Source organism: Hyla sarda, chromosome 4 (genome assembly GCF_029499605.1).
Source record: "Hyla sarda isolate aHylSar1 chromosome 4, aHylSar1.hap1, whole genome shotgun sequence".
In the NCBI taxonomy this organism is placed as follows: domain Eukaryota; kingdom Metazoa; phylum Chordata; class Amphibia; order Anura; family Hylidae; genus Hyla; species Hyla sarda.
In genome coordinates this window covers 96,155,990-96,181,210 of record NC_079192.1, presented here as the reverse complement: position 1 = coordinate 96,181,210, position 25,221 = coordinate 96,155,990, and the positions used below count along the sequence as shown (strand labels likewise).

The following is a 25,221-nucleotide window of genomic DNA, read 5'->3' as shown; positions in this document are numbered from 1 at the left end:
GTAGGGACTGCGGTGGATTTTCCGCAGTGTAAATTCCGCCGCGGAAAATCTGCTTCGGACAGCCGAGAAGAGCCCGACCCCTTTCAAATATGCAGCGGAAAACCCTCAAAAACTAAAAGCGTGTGAACGCACCATTAAAGAGCAACTCGGGCCGAAAAATGTTGCATGACTCAGATCACATTAAAGTCACATCAGACTGTGAGGTTGTGGTCCTGTCTGATACATAATCCAGCATCTGCAAGATGAAATGGGACGTAGACTGGTGACTGCCCAAGGCCATCCTGACTTCTCCCCACACATGGAACCTACTCGTCTTTGGAGTGGTGAGGCTGATACCCAGGCTTATTGGGGGAGATTTATCAGAGGAAAAGATTGCTTCTTTCGCTTTTGTAAAGGCCTCTGAAAAAAGAAGCGAGCTGATTGGTTGCTATGGGCAACTGGTCAACTTTTCCTCTGGACAGGTTTTGACAAATCTTCCCCATTGTCTTCCATTCCGTGTATAATCTTTCCCTGAGAATATGTACACATCTGTCATAGAAAGTGAAATCTTCCGTGCTCCATGTGTTCCCCACTTGTAGTTGGCAGCGCAGTTCTCCATGCTGTACCTTTTTGGCACCGCTGTGTAGTTATCTGTTTACTCGCATATCGGATATTGTATCTGTCACTGTCTCATTCACAGTACATTCCTGTGTTTGTTTATACACACCAGTCATGTGGAGCTAGCGGTGTGTAGCGGGGAGCGGCTGTGTTGATACACAGGTGTGAGCCATGCCCAAATGTGGTAACTCTTGCCTATGAAGACCTCACGTTGTTACTCACTGTTACTCATATTTACTGGATAAGATTTTATCGCTAACGTGTATTGTTAAGGGGGTAACTGGCCAGCGTTCAGAAGTAAATGTTCCGAACGCTGTTTTCGCGCTTCGGGGGCCGGCCACACCCTTGGGACGTCACAGTCAGTCATGCCCCCTCAATGCAAGTCTATTGGAGGGGGCGTGACGGCCGTCACGCCCCCTCCCATAGACTTGCATTGAGGGGGCATGACCGTGATGTCACGAGGGGCATGGCCGACCCCCCGCAGCGTGAAAACTGCGTTCAGAACATTTACTTCCGACTGCTGGCCAGTGGAGTACCCCTTTTAAGTGTCTGTTACTTTCATGTTCTCGGCAGCAATTGACAGTCTATACATCATGGCTGTTTTCTGGATGTCTTGTGTTTGAACTGTGTAGGTTGTCATCTTAGGGTGTGTTCTCAGCGTCTGTCCCCGTTTTTTTTTTATCCCCGTTTTGATTCCGTTCTTGCAGGCTGTAAACTGATTAAAAACGGTTTATAAAAAATCCCATTCATGTCAATGGATTTTTTTTACAATCCGTTTACATCCATTTGTACCCATTCTGCACTCATTTCCGTTTTTTTTGACGGCAGAAAAAATGGCACATGCAGTATTTTTTCTACTGTCAAAAATTCGGAAGAAAAAACGGATACAGTCAATTTTACATTGAAGTCTATGGAAGACGGATGAGCATTTAATGCCATCCGTTTGCATCCGTTTTTACTTCTGCGCATGCTCAGAACAACGGATCCAAATGGCTAACATCTGTGTGCATCTGTTATTGTCCGTTTTTTTTTTCCTATTATAGTCCATTTTATTTATTTATTTATTTATTTATTTTTTGACTGGTCTAGTCGGCCATGTGAACGCAGCCTTAGACAGCAATGACATTAGCTGAAATAACAATTCAGACAATTCGGGTTGGGCTTCCATTGATGGGATACAGATCTGTATTTCAGCATGAATGACTTTTCAAGAGCACCAGACAATAGCCGAAAAAATCCAACTCAACTATTAGACCTTTCTGTAGAATCTGTAGAATCAATTGGGATCTGTCCCACTTGTTTGTATCGTGATAAAAAAAAAAAAAAAAAAAAAAAAACTCCAATGGTTGGTGGAAAATGGCCTTATCGGCCAAGTAGAATCTGGTATGTAGCTATAGACCATGCTGATAGAACATGTCAGAATATGGATTTGCGTGGCAGATGTTTCCGCCTTGTGCACAGAGCAGCAGAATCCATTTGAAAACAATGGACTCTGCTGCAACGGAATTTCTGAGTGGAATTTTTCCGCTAGATCCCGCTCAGAAATTCCGCCGTGTTTACCTAGGTCAGTGTTTCCCAACCAGGATGCCTTCAGCTGTTGCAAAACTACAACAACCAGCATGCCCGGGACAGCCTTTGGCTGTCCGGGCATGCTGGGAGTTATAGTTTTGCAACAGCTGGAGGCACTCTGGTTGGGAAACCCTGAAATAGCCTAATGCTCGTTTCAGAAGAGCATAACGTGGACACAATTTTACATCTGTATTACAGCTGCAAATCCCAGCCCAACTGCTGGTCTGACAGCAGCGTGCGATCTAGACCCACGGTTGGGCTGAGGCTTGCAGCCATCATACAGAAGCAAAAATACATCTTTATTAGGGTGCATGCACACCACGTTTTTGCTATCCAGTTCCCGTATACGGTTTTCCTTCAAAAACCGTACTAAAATGTATTGAAAACCGGATGTATTGACTTAACATTGCAAACTGTATTGCAAACGCATCATACGGTTATGTCCGTTTGGCGACTTTTACGGTTGGGCCCGGTTTTTCAGCCGTGTTCGCAACCGGAGTATACAGCGTTTTTAGGTCCGGTTGACCAACCATATCCTAACCGGATACATTTTTATTAACATGGAAGTCAATGAGAACCGGACTAAACCGTGAGTGTACGGTTGCATCCATTTTAATCCCTCCGTTTTTATTATTGCACATGCGCAATGCAAGCCGAAAACACCACCCACCTTCTAGAATGTTCTTTCTGGAAAAACTTTATTTAAAAACAAGCCAAACATTGACAGACGTATACATTTTTTTAGGGTGAAAACAGATACAACCGGATTAAACCGTACATCACGATTCAAACCGGATACAGGTTGATCTATGTGCACACGGTTTAATACGGGTGAGTCCGGTTTTCGCGGTGATGCCCTGTATTAACCCTTCAGACGCAGCGATCAAAGCTGACCACTGCGTCTGAAGGGAAAGTGACACTAACCCGGCTGTTCAGTCGGGCTGTTCGGGACCGCCGCAATTTCACTGCGGCGGTCCCGAACAGCCCGACTGAATAGCCGGGTTAGTGCTTACAGGACACCGGGAGGGACCTTACCTGCCTCCTCGGTGTCTTCTCCGTTCAGGGATCCCCTGTATGGCCGGCGCTCTCCTTCCTCGTCATCGCGTACGTGCGTAACGACGTGATGGCGGCGACGGAGAGCAAGGATATCCGGCCGGCAGCAGAGATGTTCCGGAGCGGCGGGGACAACGATGGAGCGACATCCAGGGCAGCGGGGACACGTGAGTATTACCTCCTATGCAGTGGTCTTCAATCTGCGGACCTCCAGATGTTGCAAAACTACAACTCCCAGCATGCCCGGACAGCCAACGGCTGTCCGGGCATGCTGGGAGTTGTAGTTTTGCAACATCTGGAGGTCCGCAGGTTGAAGACCACTATTGGGTTCAAAATCTTTATTTTTTTAGATTTTGCACCTATGAATTGGGTGCGTCTTATACGCCGGTGTGTCCTATAGGACGAAAAATACGGTACTTAATATTGTGCCATATAGTGAAAATTAATAATATATATATAATATAGCAAGTGCCATACTGTCTATGACAAAAACAAATACTTTCATGGAGGTTACATTCATTTCAAATAGAAGCAACAGTCATCAGAAAGGTGACTAACGAGGGTAGCGACTACCAAATATACTACTGAATGGCTGTAAGGGAAGGCAAGCTGGAAGTCTGCAGCGTGGCATTTGCTGTGCGCCAGACATTTCTATCATATACAAGTCACTGACCCCCTGACTGGGTGTGTTGTTGTTGTCGTCTGCTCCTGACCCAAAAATAGGACCCAGCAGAGGTAACAATATTTACCGTACACTTAGGGGGTATTCATATGTACAGGGTCTACTACAGATTTGATGCGGTGTTCAATCATTTAGTTTATATTGAAATCTGGAGCTTCAAATCTGCAACAGATGCTAAACGTATGACTACACCCTTAGGCTACAGTCCCACATAGTGCTTACGCTGCGTAAGCGATACGTGGGACCACTTATCGGCCCGACCTACCTGTAACGCTTGTATGTCATCACATTATAAAAAGATTCTGTAATAGAATAGCAACATATTTGTTTTCATTCTGTGGCCAGACTCGCCGTCTTCTAACTATAAGAACTTTCTCTAGCGGTAATGATAATACTACAGAGGAAATTATTTTCTTTTTGGAACACAGAGCTCTCTGCTGACATCACGAGCACCGTTCTCTCTGCTGACACCTCTGTCCATTTTAGGAACTGTCCAGAGCAGCATATGTTTGCTATGGGGATTTTCTCCTACTTTGGACAGTTCTTAAAGTGGACAGAGATGTCAGCAGAGAGCACTGTACTCGTGATGTCAGAAGAGAGCTCTGTGTTCTAAAAATAAAAGAATTTCCTCTGTATTATTCAGCAGCTAATATGTACTGATAGGATTAAGATTTTTTAATAGAAGTAATTTACAAATCTGTTTAACTTTCTGGCATCAGTTGATTTAAAAATATATATTCCATCGGAGTACCCCTTTAACGTCACCCACATATTGCTCAACACAATAGCTGCTTGCGTATATACATATATACATGTATATATCTATATTCTCGCCAGCAAGTGTGGATCAGCTGCCTAGATTTCTCTGCCCCCTGAGGCTTTGGCATAACAAGTTTGGAGGGCTGTACTTTTCAATGTTTAAATTCAGTATAATTGCAGTCTTGTTAAACCCCCCATCCTGTTGTATCAGGTTGCAATATAAGAGCCCCGTTTCAATTAATGATAACCATCTGTACATGTGGATTTCTGTATATGCAGATGTTATTCTCACTACGAAAACCCTCTCGGTGCAGAGGGGGCGAGGAGCAGCCGCGTAGATGTGTTCCCTTTTATTGCCTCCCGCAGCTGCACTCCTCCGCTCAGAAAACAAATTTCTAACTCTAAATGTAGAATAGCAAGCGCAAATGCGGATGCTTTTTGCAAATGAAAGCATAAGAGTTTTCGTTTAATGATCATCAGTCCCTGTGCAAAGGGTTAATGGGGCAGCGTTTGGATGTAAATGTATAGATTGGTTTGGGTTAGTTCCAGAATTGCAAATAAAAACGGTTCTCCGCTAGAAAGGAAGTTACTTGCTTACTAAATATGATCCAGGACTAAAACTTGGTTTGGTTTTTTGGGCCTGTGACCTTGAGAAAACGAGTTTATCTGCTAGAAGTTTGATTGTAAACTTTGTGACTAAATATTACTTATTCCTCAAGAGCGTGACACTATAGCTCCATTCAACGTCTCCAAGCATTACTATATCGGATTTCTATCTGTCAGATTCTATATGCCGTGTAGTTTACTGCTGTGATTTTGTTCTGTTATTAGTCATTTTAGACTCTAAAGAGGCTGCCTGTAGTATTCTGTTGGTTTACTTATAGGATGTTCAGAGAAGTCATCCCTTGCATTTAACTAGTGGATATACTACAGTTTTACAGAATAAGGGAAGTCTACTATATTGCAGTGTTGTTATGTGTGCATACAAAGGTCATACTATCTATGAGGACTTGGGGTAGGATCACACACAGTGCAGCGTATGTCATGCTGCGGGAAATATGATGCGTATTCGCTATGAGCAGACACACAAGGCTTTCTTTCCCTGCCTCATCCCTGTGTGTGCAATAAGGTTTGGAGTCAGGTCGCGCGTCACGGTTACATCAGTGTGCACAGCTTGCCTCCTAACCTTACTGCACACACAGGGCTGCAACAGGGAAAGCCCTGTGTGTCTGCTCATAGCACATACGCAGTGTATTTCCCGCTGCCTGGCAGATTTCTTGCAGCCTGAAATACACTGCGTATGTGGTGTGTGTAAACCTACCCTTATAGGGTATTTTGAAAATAACTAGAGAAGGTAATGATAATAAGATGGGCCAGTCATATTCTGCCCATGTATTGGAATCCCCTTGATCTATGCCTTAAATATTATTAGAAGTGTTTTCAAATAGGCTGAAATCATCTTATCCCCTAAGGATAGGGGATAAGATATCTGATTGCGGGGGTCCCGCTGCTGGATATCCTTTGGATAGGGGATAAGATGTTTTCAGCAGAGTAGCCCTTTAAGTCACAATTACAGACAAACAAAATCTAACTAACATAATAAAACACAAACAGTTGTACTGTTCAAGTCTTTTATTACTCACATTGAGTAAACCTCCACAGTGCAGAAAAAGTACTTGAACTTCTGGCATTTCCTCAGTTAGAGTACGAATAGAATGTTGTGTGATTGTTATGTAAGTCACACTTATAGACAAACTCAATCTAACTAATAACACCAGCAGTACTGTTCGTGTCTTTTATTGAGTAAATTAAGTAATCATCCACAATGCAGGAAGGACATATAAACCGACCCCCGTGGGATATCCTGGATTTTTGTGTTGACTGACTACTAATAACATGTGGTTGTCTAAGTTACATTGTTGTCTAAGTCACAGTTATAGACAAACACCATCCGATCAAACTAATAATAAAGCAACAACAGATACTGTTAGGGTGCATCCACACGTACAGCATCCTGCGCAGATTTGATGCGTGAACGAATTGACAGAACGCAGCTTGTAATCCTTTGCATCAAATCTGTGCAGGATACTGTACGTGTGAATAGACCCTTAGTGTATTTAACATATTTAGTAAATATTCACAGTGCAGGGAAAAGTGAGTAAACTCTTTAATTTAATAATCTATAGATCCCCTCCTTTAGCAACAATCGCCTGCACCAAACATTTCCTGCAGCTGCAAATATGATTTGCACAAATTTTGACTGTTTATTCAGCGCCTGTCATTGAAAAAACTTTTGACATGTCTCTGTGACTGATGTTTTCACCAATCAGAACAAGTGGGGAAATGCACATGGTTAAGTGCTTTACTCTCTGGCTCGTAGTGATCTCCATCCAGCTTCTTTGGATAGCCCCATAAACCTATAATGGGACTGTCTAGTAAGGCTGAATGGAGATAGCTGCATGCCGGAGAGTGAAGCTCTTAAAGGGGGTTTTACCATAAATGTAAATGGGTCTAAACTGATACATTTTGCGAGATTATATATTTTTGAAAATACAAGTACTCAGAGAGCAATAGTGTTTTTTTTTTTGTTTTTTTTAAAAGGAAGCCCTATAAATATAGGCTGAATGATCTCTTATTTTTTTGCTTGTTGCCATGGGATATGTCCTGTAAGCAGTTTTCTCTTCTGGTCAGGCATATTCAGTTACTCAGTAGTTCTCACACACACCTTAAATATACAGCCAGATATACTGCAGCATATAGTTCACTCACTTATGTATAAGGGAGTCTGATTGTCTGGCTGAATATTTACTGGCCAGGATGAGGTAAATATACATCATATACTGCTATAACTTCTATATTACAGGCTGTAACACTAAATTTACTTGGGGGGGGGGGGGGGGCGGGGATATTATTTACTATAATAACACTGTACGCTGTGTGATGAGAGAAGAGAATAAATTCTCCTGATAAATGACTCTCACTATGCAGTATAGGTATGAGCATCTGCACTAATGAACGCTGGGAATTGGCATTCAGAGCAAATCATGTGACCAGTGGCGTTGCTATGGGGGTGCGGACCACACCTGGTGACACCCTGACCCAGGTGCCGTGTGTCTGTGTCACTTGCTGTTTCTGTGAGCTCGATCTGCAGTGCAGATCTAGCTCACAGAAACAATGTAAATGTAATAAGAATTAAATAAGCTCTATACTGACCTGATTGTGGCTGTGCCCCCACTGCCCCGCCATGGACCGCCGGTGCCAGACTGGTTAATTTGCAGGCGTTCCTGCTGGGGAACCGGGCGACATTGTGCCGCGATCCCCGGCCGGCCATCTCTATAAAAATATACAATCCCCAGTGCAAAATTTTAAAAGCCCCTCTGGTAGACCTGAATGGCCACTCAGTGCCAGCCATTCAGGGCTCCCGGTGGGGTATTTAAATTGCAAGTTATGAAAATGAAATGTACATTGCTGGGAGCAGTGCGGCTGGCATCCCAGGTTAATAACTTAGATATAACTAAGGTTAATAACTAAGATCTTAGAATTGAGACCCAATGCGATCAATACCTCAGCCCCTGTACTACTGCCCCCAACATGGAACAGACTCTGTTCCATGATGGAAGTAGCAGTTCTAGCGCTACAGTAGTCTTCCCAGCTGCCCACAGACTCCTGCAGCCGGAAACTACTACTACCATCATGGAAACGAGTCTGTTCCTGCAGCAGGGGTCTGTGGAATAAATTTTTTTTAATTAAACTAAACAATGATAGTGCGTGCGGATTTCGCTCAGAATCTGCATGCATTCCGCGCGAATTTCGCAGAAAGTAGGCCCCATTGACTTCAGACATATTTTTTCCGGACCGCGGAATGCAGAATTTCAGCAGCGGAATTCCGCATGCAGAAATTCTGCTGTGTGAATGAACTTGCGGAATACCATTAAAGTTAATGGCCAATAAATGCACATGGAATTCTGCACAGAAAATTCACACGTGTGAACATGGCCTTTCAGTGTCTTCTGAAAGTTGTTTGCATGAAAGCGTGGCTTCTTAAGAAGGACGAATGTCTCGCTAACCCATCTTTTTTGGCCTTTATTTAGTGGGAAAGGCACCTGTTGAACTTCACACACACCAATGCCATTTCCTGGTGTGATCACACAATTAGGTTTTTAATTGCAACTATTAATTACAAGATCAAGAATGGATTTTATAAAAAAAGAACTTTTTATGATCCATTTCTGGCTTTGTATTCAATATTTTAAATTAAAAGCCTGAATGTGGAGACGTCATTTACACAGAGGTTCACATACTTTTTCCCTCTGCACTGTGGATGTTTACTCAATAAAATACATAAACAGTACAATTTTGTGTGTGTGTGTTATTAGTTTAGTTATGTTGTGTTTGTCTATGATTGGGATGTAGATAACAATCAGACCACATCTAAATGTACCCTGAGGGTGTATGTTCACGTGTTCAGATTTTTAATTGCAGTTATGGAATACAAAGTTAGAAATTGCTTTAAAAAGAGGAAAAGTCTCAGTTTTTCCTTTTATATGTATTATCTGTCATACATTGTATATGTGTCCTTATCATAACCCCTAAGAGTATGTTCACAGCGCTGGGTCACAGATTTTTACAAGCCATGGTCAGTGTCCTAAAGCTCTCATTGATCTCAATAGGAGCTTCAGAGCAGAACTGCATGAAAAGAAGTGACATGTGGTACAATAACTATGCAGCAGAAAGCTCCTCTTTATGTTCACACTGAGGAAATTCAGCAAGGATCCTTTACGGATCCACAATATTCCTGCTATAGAAGTAGAAATGAAGAGGAATCAGAGCTGATGTCTATGGCAATTTGCTGCAGACATAAGCGTCACCCTATTGACATACGGGACTTCTCTGGCGGACACCTGAATGATTAAACATATTCAGTCTTCTTCTGGAATACAATTACTCCACGAGGGTTCCATCTCAGAAATTCTGATGCTTTAAAGGGGTATTACAGGCCCAAACTTTTTTTTCACATATCAACTGGCTCCGGAAAGTTAAACTATCCTTCCAATAGTTATTAGCTTCTGAAGTTGAGTTGTTGTTGTTTTCTGTCTAACTGCTCAATGATAATGTCATGTCCCGGGAGCTGTGCAGTTCCTATGGGGATATTTTCTTATCATGCACAGCTCCCGGGACGTGACATCATCAATGAGCAGTTAGACAGAAAACTTCAGAAGCTAATAACTATTGGAAGGATTAAGATTTTTTAATAGAAGTAATTTACAAATCTGTTTAACTTTCCGGAGCCAGTTGATATATAAAAAATTTTTTTTTGCCTGGAATACCCCTTTAACTGTGCACCACAAAACCTATTGAAATCAATAGAAGGGTGCTGCACGGTTGGATCTGCTTGGAATTTCTCATGGATATTCCACAAGCAATCTACAGAGTGTGAACTAGGCCTTTCTTCTGTCAGTACACTATAACTCAGGACTACTCCAGAAGCCAAGTCAGACCTTTCTCAAACCCTTTTTAGGGTCAATTCAATAACAATTCTACAGCTATCAATAAACATGTATCCAAAAAGTTGGGTTCTTGTTGCAAATGCGATAATGTAATATTTCAGAAGGTATCTTCCTCTTAGGGGGTGACTTCTTTGTTCCACTGTGATCTTAGCAGATGCACCCCAAATAGCCAAACTGGCTTGTGGTTGGTTTGCGTTTCCTCAACAGAAGCTTCTTTCCATTGCTCAGGCAATAAATAGTTTTCCTCTTTAACCACAAACCATGTGACTTTGGAATCTGTGCGCAGGGAGTGGTGCATACACAGCTACTTCTGTGTACACTCAGCCCATTCCTCTCACATCTAAATACTCACCGGAGAGAGTCTGTAGGAAGGGAAGATATATTTAGATGTATTTATGCCCCGCAGGTTTGGGATGCTGCAACTCAAGCCTAAAGCTTTTATATCCCCCAAGTTGTCATGTGTTTTAATACATTGGAGGAAAGTTTATCTGGAAAAAATTAAATGTAACCTGTGCCGCACATGCATTGGTATAAATGGATATGGCATATCCGGGGACAAAGGATGTGGTTGAATAGTTGTATGTAATACATTGCACTTATCAAAGCGTCCTGCTGCAATATTTTGAGGAAGTCACCGAAAAGAAAAACAATAAAAGCAACAGCTGTATAGAAGTTCCTCAGCCCTTTACTGACTGGTGCTGTTTTCTGGTAGAACGTGTCTCATCTGAATATACACATCTACAACAACAAAATACAGAAACCTTAATGTGAATATCAGTGTCAATGCTACACAGCCCTTGCATCCCTGACTTTGCTCTGTGCCTTGTAATGTGATGGGCATCACAGTGTTTGGAGTGTGCTGGTGAGGTGTTGCATTAGGGTACATTCACACGAGCGGATCCCCAGCGTATTTTACGCGGCAGATCTGCCGCTGTATGGTGCCTTTACATGTGCCGGCTCTGAGCGGCGGTACGCCACTACGGGCAGACACGCTGCGACGTGCGAGTCACAGCGCGCATGCGCAGTTAACTCGCACATCGCGGCAACTCTCAGCCTAGCTCATAGAGCAGGAGGAGAGGCTGCGATGTGTGCGAGTACACCGTGCATGCTCGGCAACTCGCACATCGCTTCAGTGTGTCTGCTCGTAGCAGCGTATTGCCGCTCCGAGTAGGCACATGTAAAGGCACCATACAGCAGTCCTTCAGCGGCGGTGTAAAATACGCTGGGGATCTGCTCATGTGAACGTACCCTTAGGCAAAATTAAGAAATAGCTCTTACAAAACATTTATATAAAGGGAGGATAAAAATACATTTCTAATATTTATTAGATTTTTTTAATAATTCAAAAATAATGAACAAAAAACAGAATGTAGCAACATCACGACCTCGGCAGAGCACATAAACAAAGTAAGCCACAAAACTAAGGGCACATTCACACTACGAAAGTTCTAAGTGGAGTAATTTCACTTGGCTATTCCAATGCAGCAGCCTCCCATTATCGTCAGTGGGATTCTTCTGCACCGTGCAGACTGCTGAATTTCCATGGCCAAATTTTTCTAATTCCAGACTCCACCGAAAGAGGGAACATGTTCATTCTTTTGTCGGAATCCGCTTGGATATGCATTGTCGTCAATGGTGGCGACACATGTCCATTTGGTCAGTTGGTGCCTGCTGGGCACAGAATGTCCTGAATTTCTCCAGGCAGACATTCTGTAATGTCAATGCGCTCAAACACACAAGGTCTAACAGCATTCATAGATTCTGTCCAGTAGGAAACATTGACAGGGGGAGGTACCGGCAATTGAGCATTACCGAAATGCTCAATACGTTCCTCATGTAAATAATCAACATGCATTTGTGACAACATATATAGCAAATTAACAAAACTTGCTATAAAACTAGACTAAGACCCTATTCACACAGCATTTTTTTTGTGAATTCTGCACGGAATGCGCATGGAATTTGTGCATCATTTCCTTATAAAATGGCCATGGAAAATTCCTTTCAACACAGATTACGGCTGGATTTCAGAATCCAATTGACTTCAGTGGGATGTACATTTAAGAATCCAGAATGAGGAAAATCCGACTGTTTGAGACAACGGAAATCCTATTCACCACAATGTTAACTTCATGTAGCAGTATTTTCAAGAGGACATTTTCCACTGCTTACTGCTCAAAAATTCTGCAGTGTGAACAGAAAGAAAATCAGAGAGAGAAAGTAAAGGTTAAAGAAGAGGGGTGGAGAGGAGGGAAAAGTCCAACCAGTGTGGTAAAGGGCAGTAAAATAGGTCAATCAGCTAGGGAGCACCGAAAATAATCCCATAGGCTCCAAATGGAGTAAAATGGGGACATGAAATTATTTAGACACGTAGAAAGGTCCATCATATTCCTGGAAACAAGATCATGATGGGAGGGAGGATGAACCTGTTTCCAATGGAGGGCGACGAGGCATTTGGCTGTAGTCAATATACAGGGGAGCAGCTTCCAACCATGCTTACTAAGGGTGTGTTCCCACCTGGCGTATACGAGGCGTATTTCACACTGCGCAAAATTTACAGCAGCAGCTGGAAATACGCTGTGTATTCCTTGCTCACTATACACACAGGGCGTTTTCCGGCGGCAGCCCTATGTGTGCAGTGAGTTTTGGAGGCGGGGCCGTGTGCCGGCATGACTGTGACGCTCGGCTCCGTCTCCAAAACTCGCTACACACATAGGGCTGCTGCCGAAAAGCCCTGTGTGTATGGTGAGCAAGGAATACGCAGCATATTTCCCGCTGCTGCCGTAAATTTTGCGCAGCGTGAAATATGCTGCGTATATGTCAAGTGGGAACGCACCCTAAGACTTTGGCTGTCCGGGCATGCTGGGAATCGTAGTTTTGCAGCAGCTGGAGGAACCCCAGTTGGGAAACGCTGGTTTAAGGTTAAACTTATATAATAATTCTAAGTAGGCATTATGCAACTATCTCACTGACTCACACCACTTGGGGAGCGGGGCGGCTGAAGAGTAGATTTACGTCATTTGCAGATATAGTTGGATTTTCAACCATCCAACCAAAGTGCAATGCTGATGTAGGTGTGACTCAACATAATGTACTCTAGTATTTACAGCCACTTGACTATTTCCACAATCTGCTTTAGTGTGGAAAATGATTGTGTATAATTATCACTTGTTTTTATTCTGAAATTTTACAACTCTGATATAATTAGTGCCATACGAAAACAACATTGTAAGAAAGTCACATGACCCTTTCACCAAGAGAAATGCACAACTCCAGTGCTGGGCTTCTTTTGCTGTAGCATGCACTTGGTGCAAGAATAGCTCCATAGTCATTTACTTGCGATATTGGATGCCACAGAAATGTTCTATTGCATGTAAGTGCTGTTCCAGGAAGTCATTTCACATGCATTGAATTCGGATTGTTGTCCAGGGGTTATCCATGTGTCGCGATCACACCCTATCGGTCCAGCTACGACGCTAGAGAGATTGTGATGGTGCAAGGTTTAAAGCCGCCAGACCTCTGGGTATCCACTACTAGTCCCAGCAAGTCAAATTAACCCTTAGATAAACGTGTTTCCATCTGAGCTGCCTTCAGAAAGGTGAGCTCATATATTTAGAGATCAAAGACCAGAGCTGATTAATTAAACATTTAATCTGATAAAAGGTATCACAGTGCTGACTATATAAAAATACAGACACAAATGACATACAGTTACAAAAATATATAAAAGAGTTTTGTAAGACAAGTTCAGAAAACAAAAGATGAAGTTCTTACAGCATGATGGTATCTGTCCATGAGAGTGAGAGTCCAGCTGTTCTTAGGATGGTCTTGTCAGCTTGTTGCACAGCCTTGAACACCCTGAGTCTAGCATTGTTTTAAATATCATATCTGCTTTCTTGGGAGGGAGACTCCATTCCCCCCACCCCTCTGATCCCACCAGGGGGTCTTCTCTCTCCCTGGCCCCTTTATCTGTTTGATTATAGGATGGGACCAGAGTGCATGACTTCAAAAAAGCTTTTGACTTCAAAGGAGATGTAAACAAACAGCCAGACCCCCAATAAAATGCAATACACAAACCCACAGTCTGAATGACCTCTCACCCATTGCTTGGATAATACATCACACAATTATAATTAAATGCACATATAGGATTTTAATAATCAGGCCTTGGGCCTGACACCAAGTTTTAATAACTTTTCATTATGGTACCTGTGATGGAAAGTAATGTCTTAAGTGTTTTACTTGCCTTATCTGTGTGGGGTGTATTGACCACTTTTTTGTGATTTTATGGTCTCTTCAGGTTCAGCATTCCTCTGGTCTCTGGATGACTGTTGTCTTGAGCCTTTCCTAGAATCCTGTTGGACATGAAACAGCAGCTGATCACAGGGGGCTTGGTTTCTTCTTTTCTTGCCTGACAAGCCAGCCCCTTGATGATGTGTGCAGTCCACCTGTACTTGTCGCTGCACCAATGTTCAATGCGTCCCCCGCTGTCTACAAACAGCTGAAATCATGTGACAGCAGGGGATGCACTGAACGTTGGCGTGGTGGCACATACCGGTGGACAGCATGTCATCAGGGGGCTAGCTTGTCAAGGAAGACAAGAAGTCAAGAACCATGTGTGTGTCTCGAGCCGAACACGATCCTGGGAAAGGTTTGAGAGAACAATCATACACAGACCAGAGTAATGTTGAACCTGCGGGGAATTGAATATCATAAAAAAAGGAGTCGATCTACTCCACACATGAGGCAAGTAAATATACTTAAGGCATAACTTGCCATCACATGGACAATAGTGAAAAGTTATTAAAACCTGGGTAACTCCTTTTAAAGGGGGCTGGAGCAACGGTTACAGGGAAAATGCAGTATTTAAATGGGCACATTGCAATACTTGGATGGCCATGGCAGGACCAAGAATGCAAAAACTCGTTCATAGTCTATAGAAAGGTATCCACCCTGAGAGTGGAATTATCTTTATAATTGCTTTGCTAAAACAACCCCTTTAAGAGTATGTTCACACAAGTGGACCCACAGCTGCATGTATGGTGTACTCTCGCACATCGCGGCCGCTCCCCCTGCTCCATGAGCAAGGCCGAGAGCTGCAGCTATGTGCGAGTATACTGCGCACTGCAACTCCCACATGCAGTGTGTCTGCTCGTAGCGGCGTATTGCCGAGCTCCGAGCAGGCACATGTAAAGCCACCATGCAGGGGTCCTTCAGCAGCGGATCTGCAGCGTAAAATACACTCATGGGAACGTACCCTAAGACACAATGTACACAGTAAAGATTAGATTTTTAAGCCAAATCCATTAATGGATCCTGAAGGTTTAAAGGGGTATTCCAGGCCAAAACTTTTTTTTATATATCAACTGGCTCCGGAAAGTTAAACAGATTTGTAAATTACTTCTATTAAAAAATTTGAATCCTTCCAATAGTTATTAGCTTCTGAAGTTGAGTTGTTGTTTTCTGTCTAACTGCTCTCTGATGACTAAGGTCCCGGGAGCTGTGCAGTTCCTATGGGGATATTCTCCCATCATGCACAGCTCCCGGGACGTGACATCATGATTGAGCAGTTAGACAGAAAACTTCAGAAGCTAATAACTATTGGAAGGATTAAGATTTTTTTAATAGAAGTAACTTACAAATCTGTTTAACTTTCCGGAGCCAGTTGATATATATAAAAAAAGGTTTTGCCTGGAATACCCCTTTAAGGTAAAACCTACTATGTCTCTTGTTTGTTTTTTGTTTATGATACTCTGCATCTGGTGCAGATCGGTTAAAAAGTTTTGCTACTTTTTGCTTATCCCCATTCCATTTGCAGTCATGGTTTCACGTGAAGGAGAAGTGGTCCCCAATGCGGGAAGCGGATTTACTACTATTTGGGCCTGCTACAAGGCATAAATTGTAGTGAAAATTTACACCAGCTGCCAGCTGTCAAAAATTTGAATCAGCGGGGGGGGGGGGGCTTAGTGTTCAGACCACCACCGATCAGGAGAATGAGCCAGAAGAAGTCTGCGCTTCTCTCCCGTCAGTGTCATGTAATCAAGACAAATTCGCAATGTAAGTCTATGGAGCGTGTCTTGATCGTGTGACACAGGCAGGAAGAGGAGGACATGGCAGCGCAGACTTCACCTGGCTCGTTCTCCTGATCGACGGAGATGTGCACACTCAGACCCCCGCTGATCAAAACTTTTAAAATATTACTAGGACACCTAAAAAGCTTTTCCAAATGGTACTCTTTAAGTAGTCTTGAACAAACAGATGCAATGTAACAAGAACACAAGGCAGAAATGAACGCACACCCCATATGGATTCAGTCATATATACCTTTCATCTGTGTCCATTACATGACCAGGGCAGATTTTACCCATTGGAAGTTAACACTACAAATTGTGGTTTTTCTGTTTTTCTTTTTTAGTGACCACAAGCTTTTCAGGAGGTTTTGAAACCTTTAAAGAATTGATGTATTGGAAAATATCATTTGTTTTCTTTATACAGTGAATAACCTTTATTTGCTGAAATTGAAATAGCATATAAAAAGGCTTGTCTGGGGACTCCTTTTTATGTTTAAAGCGTACATCCGATGTTAAAATTTGTGCCACAGTTCTAATGGTGCCCGTTCCTGCTGCTCAGCACTTCCTGGTCTCGGTCTTCATACAATGAAGTGCCCGCTAAGCCAGTCAGTAGCTGAGTTTGTCACTACTGCTCCCAGTCACTGGTTAAGCAGGTACTTCTTTGTGTCAGAACCCGGAAGTGCTGAGTAGCTGGATCGGGCACTGTCGAAACTTTGGCAACAGGGAATTGCAGCAGGTGAGTACAGTTTTGTATTTCATACAAAGATGTCCTTGGATGACCCCTTTAAGTTAGGCATATTTTGAGGTTAGACTAGAACAATTGAAGGAAGCTTGTTAGGTAAGAGGTGCAAACTCCATGTAGATGTTGGTGGACCCAGACCCAGGATCCTAGAGTCACCCAGTCATTCCTCATGACCTTTGACATTTCAGCCCTTTTGAACTTTATATTTTGCAGAAGGTTGTATGTTTACTGTACAAATTGTAAAGGACTATAATAGTTGTATTTAAGTCATTCCTCCAGATTAGTGCAGTCAGTAGCTTTGGTCTGGGCTCATTGCGATGAGGTGTGTTGTGGAGGGCAGACAGCAGCGGGGTGAGAGCTCCAGGCACTAATACAATTAGTCTGAGGAGGAGGCTGGTTACAGTAATAGGCGGCACTCACAGGTATCACGTTGCTGCAGACAGTTTATTCAATCTCCACTCAAGAACAGCAGGATCTCACTCTTCCATCTTAACCCTTTGCTCCCCTGCAAAAGTTTCCTCGTACAAGGGAAAGGCTTCTCCTTCACTGGATAAGCGGCAGCTATTTCTGGCTGTATTCCAGGTGTTGTATAACCAGTTTCTGAGGCATTTCAGCCTTTATTTCTGTAATATAAGCTGTTGTAATAGTGGAAATTGTGGAGGGTAATTTGTACTCGCTCATTACACTTGGTTCTGTCAATAAATAGAAGTAGAAGTTCTTCGTTTCAGTTAATGAGAAGGAGACAAGACGAGAGCCATGTGATGTGTGTGGATGTTATACCACTTATTCTGTATTTATTACAGGCATGATATTATACACAGTGGGATGGAGCATTGAGCACATCTATTGCTTATTTATTCATATGGAGCTGGGGAAACATGGCAGCAACACTTTACATTACAATAAAGTTTGGTTAGATTTTTTTGCCTAAATTTACACAGGACTTTTTTTTTTTTTTCTTCTTACTCTTACTTTTTGGCTCTTTTTGTCAGTGCAGTATTTTTACGCTACAACCAGATGTGCAGTGTTAGTCAATGGAAAAGTTATGGAATTCCAATTCGCACGGTGAAGTTTTTTTCTTTTTCCTTTGCAATTTTAGAGCATTCTTCACTTACTGCAGTTTTCTGGGCCCTCCCTGTTGACATAAATGGGTAAAACTGTTGCGTAAACAACTGGTTGGTAAAGTTGTTGAATGTATGATTTTTGACAGGTTGTATGATTTTGGTGTTGATAGTTCTTGAAATATTTTTGAGCACAGACGAAAGGAAACAAAGAAATACTGATAATCTGTATGCTGTAGTGATGCGCAGTGATACATTATGGAAATTTCTCAAGCAAACCAGTATTGACATGTGTATAGACCAGATGTAAAATGATTCTTTAAGTTTTTTTATTTTTTTTTTAGATGTTGACCTAAGGGTATGTCCACAAATATATTACCATTGGAAACAGTGTGGAATAAACAGCAGAGATCCAAGGATTTTTTGGCAGGTCTACAGATTGTATGCTGCAGATACGGTCAAGGATTTGGACCCACATCTATCTGCACTGTACAGTATGCACATAGATTCTGCATCAAGAAAGAAATTTCTTATTTTTCAGAATGCAGTTCAGCTTTACAGTGTAAACTGTGGCACAGATTTCCATTAAAAACAGTGTCAATTGTGCTGTACTTTTGTTTTGATGCTGCCTGGGCATGCTTTAGGAAGAATTACCTTGTGAAGAACTACAGTTCTCTCTTTATTTACAGCAGCCTGCATTACCCATTATTACAAGTAGTAAGGTCATACTGTAATTATTCACAGTGCGACACACAGCCTTGTTGTTCTGTTGATGATTAAAGCTGCTGCCTAGCATGTGAAACACAATCCCTCCTAAGCAGGGCACAAGTCCTGCAGGAACATGTGGGAACTGAGTTCCTGCACTTTTTCCACAGCAGGATCACCATTCCCATTAGCAGGAGTCCTTCTGGACCAGCCCTTGAGTGGAAATCTTGGGTGAGTCCCATCACTTTTTTTCCCCAGGACTTGACCCCTGTTCCTAAGTTAGATGGGTACTCCGGCAGTAAGACATCTTATCCCCTATCCAAAGGATAGGGGGTCCCGCCACTGGGGACCCCCGCAATATCTTATGCATCACCCACTTGTCTCAGCTGCACGAAGCAATGATCGCTCTGTGTCTGAAGCCTTGTGACACTGGGTCGGAGTATCGTGACATCAGGTCTCCACCCCCCTGTGACGTCACACCCCGCCCCCTCAATTGGTGCTGCATGAGAGATTGCGGGGGTCCCCAGTGGCGGAACCCCTCGTCATCAGACATCTTATCCCCTATCCTTTGAATAGGGGATAAGATGTCTTGGGGCTGGAGTACTCATTTAAAGGAGGAGAACAGGAAGCAGTGAAAATATGGTGTGTGATGTGCGGTGTTCAGAGCACTTGTTCAGTTTATGAGAGCTCACACAAATGTTTACATTTTTTTTATTTCTCTGTTAATATAGAAATATTAGGGTTTAGGGCTTGTCGTATTTTTTTTTTTTTTTTTAATGGCATCATTATAATGTACATATAATGTATTGTTTAAAAAAAAAATTTCATTGTGGGGGGGGAGGGGTGGAAACAACAGCAATTCTGCTATTGTTATTTGGGTTTTGGTTTTATGGCGTTTACCATGTGGTGTAAATCACACAATAAATTTAGTCAGTTGCTATGATCATGGCAATGCTAAATTTATATCGTTTATTTGATGTTTTCCTACTTTTGTAGCACCATAAACCTTTTTTTTTATTTTTTTTTTTATATAATTTGTTTTAGTGTTGCTGCTTTCAAGTACCCATAACATTTTAATTATTCCCCTGAGTTGTATGAGGGCTTAAATTTTGAGGGACCGCTTGTAGTTGTTATTGATGCTATTTTGGGGTAAAAAATATATCACAAAAATCACTTTTTTTTTTTCTCAAGAGGGGTGAAAACAATGTTTGCATTGTTTTTAATATTGCAAAAAAATATGTGTTAATTTTATCCTTATAAAATTCCTTATGGATGTGGCAATGCCAATTGCATTTTTTAAAATATTTTCTCAGAAGGAAATGTACATTTGATTTTGTGATCTCTGAGTGTATTATACATTTCAGTGTTAAGTTGACCAGTAGCCAGTTAAACCCTTCGATACATGGCCGACCACTCAACTATCGTAGCTATCCATGAGCGCCCAGTGTTCACGTTGCAAGGGTGCTAGTGAATTGATAGAGGGGGGTCCCCACTTAGATGCCATAGTTAGTATTGACCATGGAATCTACAGCACCTGGAAGTGATGGCACTGGCACAGCTCCAGAGCCAACTCTTTCACATACTATTATGGTGGCCCATTTAGAACATAACTACCATGATACAATTGTACCTCAGAGGGCAGAAAGGGGTTAATTACCAAAGCAATGTTATGATCTCTCAAATGGTTTGACTGAGACCAATCTGCCTTGATTCTTGGCTTCTCTAAACACATCTTTCGTCAGAAAAGTGGGCACTTCTTGCGGAGATGTTGCCCAACCGTTGACGAGCTGGACCTGGAGTGCTCGAAATAGGGCAATATAGCTTCTTTTATATGTTCGCAGGACCCCAGCCATATATCAATGTTTATCCCTGTACAGTCCCTAGCTGCTTGGATACTGTAGGGGGAGATTTATCAAACCTGTCCAGAGGAAAAGTTGCGGAGATGCCCATAGCAACCAATCAGATCGCTTCTTTCATTTTTCAGAGGCCTTTTCAGAAATGAAAGAAGCCATCTGATTGGTTGCTATGGGCAACTCATCGACTTTTCCTCTGGACAGGTTTTGATAAATCTCCCCCTATGATTGTATTTTTGTTAATGAGGCCCATGTGTTTCCAGCAGTTTATTACACTATATAGTATATTCTGTAGTGCTGCCCACATTGTAGTCACTGACAACTTCCATAAGGCTGGTTTCACACAAAGGAGCACTGGCCGCACACGTGTGGTAAACTTCATTAATTGTCTGAATCCGTAGCACCCTATCTACTAGTTATCCCCTATTCTGTGCCTAGGGGAAAACTTTCTGAAATGAGGATACCCCTTTAATCTAATGTACATGCTTAAAGGGGAACTCCGCCCCTAGACATACCCCTAGATGTCTGATCGTGAGGGTCCTGCCGCTGGGGACCCCCGCGTTGTCACTGCTGCAACCCTAATCCTTTATAGCATAGGGTGCAGCGCCGGAGGCCCATGACGTCACGGTCGCGCCCCCCTTGTGACGTCACTGCCACGCCCCCTCAATGCAAGTCTATGGGAGGGGGTGTGACGGCCGTCAAGCCCCCTCCCATAGACTTGCATTGAGGGGGCATGGCTGTGACGTCACAAGCGGGATGCGAACGTGACGTCATGAGCCCCCACCCGCATCGCCAGTCATCCGGCACAGAGCGAAGTTCCCTAGCGGCGGGACCCCCGCGATCAAACATCTTATCCCCTATCCCCCTAAGATGTCTAGGAGCAGAGTACCCCTTAAAAGTCAGCCTAAGGGTGCGTTCACACTGCGGAATCTCCGCTCGCTGGATTCCGCCTGGCGGCCGCCACCAGTGTTACTTCGGCGCTAGGGCCGCGGGGCACTGAACCGTCACCATAGACGGCCATGCAGTGCTCGTGGAATCCATGCAAAGAATGAACATGGTTCATTCTTTGCGCGGAACAATTTCAGCGGCGGAAATTCCGCAGTGTGAACGGGTCTCGCGGAGACCCATTTACACTAATGTTAGGCTCACACCGCGGAGTTCCGCTCGTCGAATTCCACGGGAATTCCGTAGTGTGGACACACCCTAATAAAGCAATTACAGCTGGATCGGCCCCTCATTTTGTGTCTGTGTTGGTCATCCCACTCTCCTCTGATGGCAGATGTCACAGGGGAGAGAATGTTGGAGCATGTTTGATATTACCTGCTTGATTTTTATTTTATTTTTTTCTTGGCGTGAATAGTTGCTGACAGAAATGTCTGATATCTTATTTCTCCCCTCTCCCCATTCAGAATACATGTACGCTCAGCTGGGTTAAGCTTGCACATAAGGAGCTAGCTATTTATTATTTATGGCCGGCTTGATTCTGCTATAGTTTTAACTGGAGATGGTGTGATGACTTGTTTAGCATTTTGAAATACTGTTGTTTTCCATACAGTTTACAGATATGGTGATAAAATCCCAAGAGATGATCTGAATATCTGGGCAGGAAACTCTGTAGTGTAAAGATTCGGGGAGATAATGTTTTACTTTCCCCGGCTTCATCTTGTAGTATTGATTTCTTAATTGCCGAGTGACTATTTACCCAGCTAAAATATCCATCTAGCGTTTGCCTTCTGATTCCCTGTTGCAGATAGGTGGGTGCATTTGTCTAGACCAGTGGTGTCCAAACTGTGGCCCTCCAAATCTTTGAAAACTACTACTCCCAGCATGCCCGGACAGCCAACGGCTGTCCGGGCATGCTGGGAGTTGTAGTTTTGCAAAGAAGGTAGGATCCAGCTCAGATGCAAATAAAATCCGTTTATTGTGGACAAAGCAGGAACAGGAAGGTAGTTACGCGTTTCAAGCATCAAGCGCTCTTAGTCATGGTATGACTAAGAGCGATTGATGCTTGAAATGCGTAACTACCTTCTTGTTCCTGCTTTGTCCACAATAAACTGATTTTATTTGCATCTGAGCTGGATCCTACCTTCTTTGCTTTTCTCCATTTGCTCTGTGTCGTCCGGCACCAGGATCCGGGCTCCATCTGTTCCGGGCGGGAAGTTCTCTCCTTCTACTTCCTTTATTGTAGTTTTGCAACATCTGAAGGGCCACAGTTTGGACACCACTGGTCTAGAGCATTCTTGGTTTATGAGAAGGATATATAAGCATTCACAACATTTCATTATCACATTTACTGAAGTATCCACCACCGCAATAGCAATCTGAAGGAAATCTGCAGTGAACCATAGAGCTGTACACCTGAGCGGATCCTAGTCTGTATCCATTGTCGCTTCCATTTAACAAAACGTTAACATTAAGTGTGTGATTTCAGCTTTGATTGTTAGCAATTTCAGTCTGGGACAATCTACTTAATAACAGTAATGACTAATGTTTGTATCAAAAAAAAATCAAGAAAAGAAATTAAAGAATCCATAACACGCGGGATTGTCACATCAGGGATCCAATTAAAATTATCATTTGAAAAAAAAAAATATTGTTTTTATAATGTAAACTTGTGGGTTATAGGAGAAACAAAATTAACAAGATTTAATGGACTGAGCGACCATTAATTTTAATTTATTAATTTATTAGCAGCAGTTATGTGTACGTAACAGGAGTGAAATGTTATTATTCTGCTTGAACTCCTCACTGATACACACAGCATCACGGAGCGCTTGATTTAAATTGAAATCAGATCTTATTCCCCTCGGTTTCTTTTGTAATATTGGCTTGTATTAAACAATCTGGGCTGCGCTGTAAGTACCCACTCTCTGCTGCACTCTTGGAAAGAGATGGGTTAACCCTTCGTATTGATGGCAATGCCGAGAAATAAGGCTTTATGCTAACGCTCATTTATCCATTATGTCAAAACATATAGTTAATTAAAAATGCACCTAAGCTATTTTGATGAGACTGTCTGGAGCCTGCCTGGCTACAGGGATGAATTGAGCGGTTTCCATGGCTGGGCCCCTAGGGAGTTGCCCTAGGAGAGCAATAAAAAAATGCATTAAATAATATATATCCTTAAAGGGGATGTCTAGTGAAAACTATCTTATCACCTATCCAAAGGTTAGGGGATAAGTAGCTCATCGCAGGGGGGTCCTACTGCTGGGACCCCCTGTGAACTCTGGAAAAGGACCCCCGGCTCTCAGTGAGGAGCTTGTGCTGTAGACAGCACACACTCCATTTATTTCTATGGGAGCACTGGAGATGCCAGAGTGCTGTGCTTGTCTCTTTAGCGCTCCCATAGAAATATATGGGGTGCATGACATCTACAGGGCATGCTCCTCACTGAGGTATAAGCTATTTATCCCTTATTGGGTAGGGGATAAGATGGTTTTTAAAGGAGAACTCCTATAAGTTGTCACCCTCTCAGTTTTAAAAATCTGTTTTCAGAAAGGTTACAACTAACCTTTTCCATACTACTAAAGATGACCATACACATAAGATCGCTGATGACTATACTCTCCCTTTCCCCCTATACATATAAACCAAGAAATCGGCAAAGCTTGTATGTGTTATGAACAGGGAGAAAGCTGCCACCAGACTCCATTGGCGGTGACTAATCTCTGAGGACAAAAGGATCATGCAGTTAAAATCCAACGTATCCAATCTCTCCTGCATGTGTTGGGGAAGAGTCATGAGGTCACCATACGCATAAGATAGTTGGTGTGTTCAGCTGACACCTATCTAATATACAGCTTTTGGTCTATTTCAGATGACCATAATGATGCCACAATTTAGGGTCTGTGCTATGGCTGCACCGTACAGACGCCACTCTGTCTCGTGGTCCTACTGAGCTAATATAACCTAGGGTTCTATGTATGGTGTTCTCAGTTCAGAACAGTAGAGCCATGCAGGAGTCTGCTGTTGTAATGAAAAAATTGTAGTCCATACTCTGAAACAAGCATAGGCAGCCTTTGGCATTGCATATGTTTTGGACTGTCTCCAAATGATGCTTTGGCAGCATTTTGGCTATAAGGATCATGGGTGATGTAGTCCAAAACATCTGCAGTGCCAGAGGTTGCCTGTGCCTGCTCTAAAATGTAGCACACAACGGCTTTCTGACGTAGGCTTTATGCCTCAATCACACAACACAGCTAGAAATTTCCCTTGCCCTGGAAATGTAACATGGCAGCCATTCAGATTCTCGTTCATCCACGCGAAAGAGTCAGTGCCGCTGCTGATTTTTGCTCTGGCTCAAAGGTGCATCCCGACCAGGGAAGGGCCCCTTTATGATATATACCCAATAAAATATACAAATAATATATTCAGCTTCTGGTTCTGATGTGGGGTTTTCAGTTTCATCACATGATAACAAACTATAAGCCCTGGTATCCCTTTCTTTTCCCTCTGTTCCTTTGTCTCTGTCCACCCCTATGCCCTTTGTAATGTTGCTTCTTCAGCAGTGTGATGTGATTTGATGATGATCTACCAACATGAAGAGGAGGGAGAGTCTTCTTTCAGTCACATGGGTCTGTTTTGATGCATGGTGTTCCTAATTGGCAAATGGGCGCAGGTCA

The 25,221-nt window shown here is 42.8% G+C and overlaps 1 protein-coding gene across 3 annotated transcripts in view; it reads left to right on the top strand.

Annotated features, from left to right (window-relative positions):
• Positions 1–25,221, top strand: part of SMAD3 (SMAD family member 3) — a 117,209-nt gene that overhangs the window by 9,890 nt on the left and 82,098 nt on the right. The gene's annotated exons all lie outside the window — the stretch shown is intronic.